Genomic DNA, 9,908 nt, shown 5'->3' with positions numbered 1-9,908 from the left:
CCTCATTCAAACAGTTGTACACATACCAATAATTGGACATCATAGTAATACCGATACTGGGTTTAATCCACTTGTGATAACACAAATTAAGGGATTTCGCTACAGTGATTCCCTCAAAATTAGGCAAAACTTTAGAAATTACTTCTGGTAAAATTATAAATATGATTTTATTCATTTTTGGTTATTTATTAATATCCACCTTAATAAATATACGTTGAAAATTTTACAAAAAAATATTAATATTTGTTGAAGTTATATAACTTTGTGTCCAACAATCTTCTTCGGAATTATGTACCTGATTTTGCCCATCTGGTTAATCTAACATAGAAAACCAAATTTCTTTATAAACTAAATTATATTTGCCATAGCATGACTAACGACTTTTTTAATAACATTCTTTATTTATGAAATACAAGCAATAAAGCGCAAATTTGTGTGATAGAATCATGAAAAGTGTTCAAACATTGTTTCTTCATGAATCAAACAAGATAAAAACAGACTCAACCACGCTATAGCAAATACAATCTACTATTCAACATGTGTACATGTTATATTGAATTAAAAAATAAACGGTAATGTTTTGTATCAAATACAAACAAACAGAAAATAAACTTTGTTATAAATTTTTTTATTTATATTTTATACGAATATAAATTTGGTTGTTTATAAGATTATTTTCCTCCCGCTCCTTCCCTTCTCTCCTTCTCGTATTTCTCCAGTAACATTTAGCATTGGTTAATTTTTAGAGAAAAGTCAAAACATGCGCATTCTAAATTATAATGTTAAAAATTATATGATGGAATTCAAAAAAGTAAAAAAATTACACCAAGTACATGAAAAAGTCCAAACCGAAAGTATCCCAACAGTAACCCAAAAATACATATATAAAAAAGGTGTGAAATCTGAATGAGCTACAAGTACGTTTAAACGTAGTTTAAATTTGTTAAGTTCAGAGGGCCCCGCCTTTGTCACTTGATAGGTCTTTCATAGATATTTTCTGTACTTTCATGGTACTGGTGGTTCGAAAAGATCGTGTTTAGTTATTTAGCGATACGACAAACGATACTATGTATCGAAGATTTCGTTCCGACCTATCCTGCAGTACTAATTACATTTAGGAAGTGGCACAGCAACCCACATGCTGAACCCACTTCAGCCAATTGAATTCTTTCCAAAATTAAGTACGGCTGTAAAACAATACATATGTCTTTACGTTAAGTAGTTAAACCGTTCATACATTTAAACCTTTTACACTTGGTATAATTAATTTGTGTTTCATAATTGATTGAAGATTGTCACTGCTTTGAGAGAAGTGTCATACTAGTAGTATTTGAAGCTCAGAAGATATCGGCGAAGTAGAGGGGTATGAGGAGTATAAAAGGTATATCTGTTTGAGTTTACAAAGCTAACTTTCAATGATTTAGACTGTCCGTCGGCTGAGATAATACTCTGCTCGCAAGTCTCGTTCGTGACTTTAAAACTTGCGAATATTACTCGAATTATTCGAAACTTCTTATTATTCGAAACTTGCGAATAAACCCAGAATACGAAATGAGAAAGGCTATGTTAAGACAGTTTCTCGATTCGTTACGCTATTGGTTTTCCTTCCTTTTCTTCCTCGCTTTTTTACGTGAGAGGAAGATATGCGCTCTAGAGCCGGTCCAGGCAAGCTCACGAGCGGCTCTGCTCGTGAGCAAGCAAATAATGTAGACGCACCATAAGGTAGAGACAGCCAACAGACCGAAAATGTTCCCTTTACCCTGTGTACTCATCAAGCAACCAAACTCAATAATGCTCGTTTTAAAGAGTTAACATATAAACTTAAAGATATACAAAAAATTAAATTTGATAAGAATGGTCAAGCAATGACATTGAATTAGTTCACTATGTACGTATAAAATACTGTTCAGTTTTCAATTTAGTTTTTAATTAGATCGACAAAAAAATGTCAAAGAAGTGCGTCTAGGCTTTTGTACAAATTGTAAACAACTAAGTGCCTCATTTTAAGAAAAGGCTTATTTAAAGATTTCAACTTCAAACTTGGGTATCCTATCATGATAAATTTGCTTACCAACACTTTAACTTTTTCAAACAAAATAAATGTTCCTGTTTAACTGAAATCTTGTTCTCCTTCCGAGAAAATCAAAGTTTTCTATATATATGAAATATAGTATATAAAATAAAAGTTTCAGTTTCAAAATACTTCAGTTTACAATTGTTTTCTTGGAACAAAAAAATAATACTACTAACTGAATTTTAACAATTTTATTCGATTTCTAACCAAAAAGTATAATTTTGTAATAGGTTACGGTGAAGTTCTAGGAAAGCTATTTTTTCACCGATTTAAACTATGTTGTAGAAATCAATATAGCTTAAATAACTTTTCTGGCCTATTTCCGAGATATATGTATTGAGTAGTATTTCTAACATAAAGTACTATACTTCCCTTACAAGAAGAGCCCTGGAACTAATAGCATTGCTGTCAGGGTTTTTCTTGTCAATGCAGTATTACATTCGCTACTATGAATTTCCACTACTTCCTTATTTGTTACGTAATTTGAAACATGCCAAGATTATTTCAAAATCAAAATATAAAATATCCCTTCGGTGACCGAAGTTACATATAACATATAAGTTACATACAATGGAAGTTACCAATATAACAGTATCAGCCTCACACTCATAAATAGTAAAAAAATGAAAAGAACTTATAGAATAATTTAATATAAGAAAAAGTTATTCAGAATGATAACCTTGATAACATATTTCAACGTCATCGAAATCGGAGAAAAGACATCTGTGTTAGAATGTTGCCCAAGTTACATAAGTAGGTGTAGTTTAGAACAAAACTGCAAAACAATTCATTACGAAGCAATATCATATAACTTATATTTTATTATATAACACGAAAAATAGTATTTATTAACTCTGTTTTTCTTCCTATCAAATTTTATAATATTGCTACATAATGTGTTATATTATATAGTGTAGATACAACTTAAGTTCTGTTTAATTCTACACAACGGAATTTGAGGCAGTATAGTTAATTATTTCTTTTCCGCAGACATAAATAAATTATACTTACATTAGTATAATTTAGTAATTCTATAATAATAGCAAAAATCATACTTACAATTAGTAATACTGCGAAACAACTTTAGGTCGTTTAAAAATTACCTTCATTGTCAGATTTGTGCACAATGCTTTTCGTTTAGTTCATTTTATCCGTCATTTCTGTCGTGCCTCTTCGCGAAGTCTCTCTAGAGAAATAAAATGAAGAACAGAATGAAAGAGAGAAAGACGTAAACGAAGATGGCTTCCGTGTTTGAACTCGGGAATATCTGCGAGCAAACTTGAATTAATGATCTTGTGGCCGCGTATTGCCGGTCTCTCTTTTCCTTCTCTCCGTTCTTCTAATTCTTTCTTTCCTGTTTGCGTCCTTCTCCACTTTGTCCGGCGGCGGCTTGGGCAGCGTGCATCACAGCAACGGTTACGTGGTGACAGTGCGAAAACGTACGGTCAATGAATCGGACGTAGATGATGCGCAAAAGAGACGTACGCTGAACGCCACTCCATCAAATTATAGCTCCGTGGACACTATTCGGCCCGTTGAACCGTTAAATCGATTAATCCCAGGAGGAATGCACGAATCACCGATGCGTTCTTGCCACGAACACGCAACAACACAATGTTTGCTGAACTAGCGCCTCTTCGCAGTTCTATAGTCCATTGGGTGCCCTGTCAACTTGATGACACCTTGTGTCTCGTGTAACTGTACAATCGATTCGAAAATATCGTCCGCTACTACTAGAATTGCGTCATCAATCTAGCCGATCGTAAAAAAATAAAAAACACCTAAGTGTACCTAGTTCTTAGTAAAGAATAAACAGAAATGAGAAAAACGTGCCTTTTTGAGATACAAAAAGATATTGATTTCTTTATGATTTGAACTGTAAATATTACTTTTTCAGATTCGATGAATATTAAAATATACACTGTTTTATTACTTCAATATTTAACTTAAAATATTATAATTCTGACTACAATGATGTGTACGCCTTTCCTCTTTTTTTGCTTTTGAGAATCAAATCTGAAAATATCAAGACAGATCAGCAATGTAACAAGTAATTAGCTAAATGGAATAGGAAGTTCCTTCATTATAAGTTTTCGATAATATACATTCTTATAAAATAGAAATAAAAGTTTAAAGTTTATATAATTTTAAATTATTGCCAATATTTGAAAGTATATGTTATACTTATCGACTAAAACGACACCGTAAAGTAATGCTAAATTGCTAATTAACCAATATCAATGAATTCTGCATATAGCCTGTAATCTAGTTAAATAGTTCAAGAATTCTATTATGTATTACGATTACTAGAAAACAATTTTTTAAGCTTATCTGACGTATTCTACAAATGCGTTAAAATTTCTTCTGCTTCAATGTTAAACTTCTGTTAGATTCTAAACAATGCCAGCACGTATTTAATATAGAAGGTAACGCAGCATCTGAGTGAGAAAACAGCAAAGTCATAAAGATCAGGAAACCCGGACCTGTCCCACTGTTGAATGCAGTGGATGCTCGGTATGTTCACAAGTTACTTTAAAGTAGAAATCATGAGTTTGAATGTGTATTCAAGATACACGTATACATGTGAAATGAATGCATCCGTGTTTCAATCCGCGTAATGTTTAATACACGGGTACAAAATAGAAATTCTCCACTTAATATGCATTGCACCATCCTACGGAGATGGTTATTTTATGGCAAACATTTCAAAGAATATGATAGTATCTTTTTAAAAACACGACCTGATATGACCAAAATATCAATTCCTTTATCATTCTCAACACTGTTAAAACAATTTTTCAATTAAAAACAATTGTATTTAAAAAGGTAATCATAGCCCAGGTATAACTCATACTCACGAAAATAGATAAAATCGTAAAATTCGGGGTCCTATTTTTTAAACAAATTCGAAATTAGCAAAATAATAATTTAATTCCGGATCCATGTACTCGTGTGTTCAACTATACGGATTCAAACACGGATATTCCAATTCCACGTGAAATGGGGATTTCTATTTTAAAGTCTTCAGATTAATCCACTGTGTTCTGGTTGCATGTTTTGAGGCCTTTATGTATAGGTTAGAAAAATTTATATACATACCCATATCAAACAATTAGATAACTGTTTTGCTCGGATTAGAAATAGATACAGTTATGTACTTTACATTTCTCAGGTACATTTTAACAAGAATAAGTGTAGACTGACAATGCGAGTATGTACATTTTAATGTATAATCTCAAGAGAAGTTAATTAATGTCGGAAATATACATATTAAAATTAGTAGTTTAAAATATGAGAGTCTCGTAATGAGACAAAACCAAAAAAATCTTTATCACAAGATAGAAGAATTCCCGCTATTTTATAAAAAAGCAATAAGTACTACTGTCTTTTTTAAAAATAAGGAAGGATATAAGATGTAAGATATAAAAAAAAAATAAGAAAGGATTTTTCAATAAATAAAGCACTAGTATATAATAAATGATGCTTAGTAATAAGTCACATTTATGACGAGATTTATGGTTCGAATATTATCAGACTATTTTTATTCATTTGTTATCGATAAATTTATACTTATTTATTCTATTATAAGTATTTATTTATTGACAATTCTAGAGCTTACAACCTTAACAAATTTTAATTAAGGAATTAGAAAATTGAACCCAGATAGCACAAAGATATCTTAATAACGTCATAAAGATATCCCTACCTAACATTCAAAATGTACTAACGACCTCGGTAATATCTTCTGAATGCCATGTACGGGTCATGTGAACATCTGTTGTCACAAAATATGACATCTTTAAGGAGGTACGATCGTCAAGTGACCTTTCGAGATTGACAGGTCGGTATTTGCTGTTACAGTTTTCGTTATAGACGTAGTATTACCTACAAACACGTACCTATATAATGAAGGCGAGGTAGAGTCACTCTGTGGTTCCAATCTGGAAATGCGACTTAGAAAATTTTCCCCTTCATTACATATATTACTACACCAGTCACGTGTTCGTGAGCTCGGCATGTCAGCAGTTGAGAGAAGCCGAGAGAGAAGGCAGCGGTGACTCTCACTCTGTCACTCATGAAACGTTGAGATTCAACTGTTCAAGTTGTCGGCAAGCAAGACGAGCCAGGTACAATATTTTCATTTGCCTAACATTTTTTTTTTCCGTTTTGTAAAAGAGGGCAGCAGCGGATCTGGTCTTCAAGAGGCACTAGATGTTTAAAATTTCTGGAGGCCCATTAAAATAAATAAATTATGCACAATATGTATTGCCTCATTTTTATGCAAAATCTATGACCGACATTGTTGAAAAAATTGTTTGTACGTTTCTGTAGTTAAGTTATGTCTAGGGGGTTTGTAAGCTGCTGAAACGGTTAACGGACCGAGCTAGTCTTCTACAACTATGCGTATTTTTTATAATTATCGCTGTTCCTCGGGCGGTTTGTGGAGTATATATTGTACCCTTGAATTTTACAAAAATTACGTGACGTAAAATGTATTTCTGATATTAATAGTATGCTCACGTTTGTAGTGTTTATGTAAACTTGAATTTCAGCATTATGTTGGCAGAGTTCATTAGCGTTCTAGAGCGTTACATTATACGATAATGCCATTATAATCTTTGTAGTAGGTGATTAAGTGTAGTTAGCGATAAATTTACTTGTTTTGTTTGTTCGCTTACTATATTTTTTAATTCTATTAATATTTGCATCATACTTGCCGGCTCGCCGTTACTTTACTGAGGATTAGTGACGTGATTGGCGGTGTTCGTAGTTATTTCACCTTCTATTCTATCGCGTTGACCAACAGCATCTGCGTAGGATACTACTTCTTTTCTGCCGTAGTGTTCTAAAAGCATAGCTCTTTGATCTATATTGGAGTTTGGTTGGTATTTGTGTAGCCAGGCTTTTTTGTATATAGCGCAATCTTTGTCATTGGATGGATGGTTACCCTGGCAATTGGTAAATTCGACATTCTGGTCGTTGCTTTTTTTTACATTCTGCTATAACGCGGTTTTCTGTACATTTAACGCATCTGGAGGGTCTGCAACAGTAGTTTTAAGTGTGTCCGAAGTGTTAGCATCTTTTACATTGTATAAGCATTCTTTTTTTCCTGGGTGGCTTTATCGTTATTTTTGTACCTTGTAGATTTTGTAAAATATATATTTCTTTGTTGTTTGAAGATGAAGCTAAGTCGAGAAAGAAGAGTGGCAAGGAGTCTTTAGTAACCCTGTGCCTGATATTGTAGGGGAGTGCGGAGGTTTTGTAACCATGTTCTTCTAGTTCATCAACTACAGCTTTTGGATCTGTTGTTCGGTGTAAATTTTTTATAACTACGCGTAAGCTTCTTTCTTCTTTCAGCTGAAATGTGTTATATTCAACACTAAGTTCCTCAAGCTTCTTTTCTTATTGCTTTGTAGTTTTGTATGGTGCCAGCTTGTAGTTTAATAGTAGAACGTCCTATTACCTTACATGTATATCTGACTTTAATAGCATCAAGCGTACTTTTTAAGTTTTGGATATTATTTACATTGGGTATGATAGTGGGTTGGGGTTTTGCCTCTGTTGCATGATCATCTGCCATCGTTACTTCTTTCATACGTAGGCAGTCAAATCTGTTTTGAAAACTACTTCAGGACTGGCAGTCTGGTTTGCGAATTTTCTTAGCGTCATTCGTTATGAACCCGTTTGTTTTTTCTACAAGGAGTTGAGTAATGTCTGGTGCTGTTTGATGGTTACACTCTAGTCATCTTTTCTTGCTCCTGACTACTTTGCAGGTAACTTGGAAGTTTACTTTATTAGTTACACTCGTTTGCATTTCGCTAATTGAGTTTGTATGATCTTTTACTACGCCTGTGTCTTGAAGTGAGACAGGTATATTACTCGGCATGGCTGTGATGTTTATATGATGCCTGTATGGTAAACCACACCAGCACGACTTTGTATTCTAGTCTATTTGTGTGTATGTATTATTGAACTACTACTATTATAGGAGACACTGCTTCACAAAAGGATCTTGATTGCGAACACGAACACAAGTATGCGAACGCTAGCTATGTTATCAAAACACGTCCGACACGTTCGGCAGCTAGTACGCAACTCACGGCATAGCTTTAAGGAGTAACTGTAGACATCATGCAATACTATAGCATTTTGCAATACTGACTTTTTGTTTCTTTGATAAAAATAGAAAACGAACAATTTAGAATCGTACTTAAAAAGGTGGTGATTGTATTACTACTGATATTTGGTCCTTGATAGAACAACAATAGCTTTGTTATGTCACCACATTTAAAGCTAATACAGGTACTGTTTTATCAAATATAGAAAACCACTAGGCTTAATTGACCAGACGATTCCTATCAGTTATACAGATCTAATTGGTCAGAGTGGAAAGGGACATGTCCAGTCCCACATACATTTTGAGCTCTAATATGCAATTCGCTACAGTAGTCACACACAATATGTATAGACTGAGATATTCCCTTTGCCCCTGTGCTGTCCCTGGGATTACCTTGCCAACGGAGCACAGTACTTCTATTTTTAAAACTATTCGATATAAAAGAAATCTGCGCTGGACAAAATTAAATGGCATTATATGTTCTGCAACATGCAAATACACTCCTTTTTAAGTCTTCGAATACCATGTCAGAGTTACTGATAACTCACCGGTATGAGTCAAAAGTAACTCTAGCACGGGCCGGTACTGTGAGAATGAAAATGAAACGATATGATTCTTCTTACATGTATCGATTCCTTGAAACAAAATACATAGTACATAACATATTGCAATTTTCTTAGTAACCGTACTTCTAAGTATTTTCTTGTCTCTATGCCTCTATGGGCTAATTCGCGTTTCACGCAGTTTGAAAATGATAAAAGGTGAAATTTATCTATCACATTTTAAACATTTCTTCATGCGAGATTTAATATTACTCGTATTTCTCTAATATCACTTATTTGGTTTTCACTTATTTTAGTTGTTTCTATTACCATGCAATATTTCAGGTTTAAAATTTTAGAACAGTTTGAATTGGCTAAGAATACATTTTATTTTGTTAAAACGTTCAAATAAACTATCTAGAAGCAATCGATTCAAAGATAAAAACAAACCATTTATTTTAAACACTTAAAAGTCTCATTTTTTCAGCATCCGCAAACGTCAAACAAAAGATTATAGAGCATTATAAAGATTAACAAAAACCTTCATTGAGTATATTTTTACCATTACGCAACTCTTTTCTGTTCAATCGTTTGAGCATTGTATTTTTACAATATTAAACTTTTGTAAAATAGAACAGAGAAGAAATTAACTTCTAGATAGTATTATACTACATTATATTTTTTAACTAAGAACCTAAATCTTCTCCTATATGAATCCATATAATTTGTTGTAATGTAATAGCGAATATAACATAATGGAGTAAGAGAATGAAGTATGTAAATATGAAACTATACATAAATCTGTACTACAGCAGGGGTAATTAATCCCAGTTTCAGTTTTATTCATATTATAACAATAACGAAAAATTCTATAATAATACTATTTTTATTTTCATATTAAATATTAACCTATAATCGAACAGCTATAATAATAATTATTTGAAACCAGTTATCAACCATGGCAGTATACTTTTGAAATCAATAATAATGTATAGCCCTTTAATATTATATCAATTATACACCTGTTTAAAACTAGATAGTTTCTTTCTGTATGAATTATTGGCTGCTTTTATGAAACATTCTAAAATGCTATTCAAAATAATACTGTTTTATAATTTTCTAGATACCTACGCTTTGTTAGTGACACTATATAATATATGCTTATCTAGAATCT

This window comes from Calliopsis andreniformis, chromosome 1, assembly GCF_051401765.1.
Source record: "Calliopsis andreniformis isolate RMS-2024a chromosome 1, iyCalAndr_principal, whole genome shotgun sequence".
In the NCBI taxonomy this organism is placed as follows: Eukaryota; Metazoa; Arthropoda; class Insecta; order Hymenoptera; family Andrenidae; genus Calliopsis; species Calliopsis andreniformis.
The sequence above is the reverse complement of the archived record's forward strand: the minus strand, read 5'-3'. Positions refer to the sequence as shown.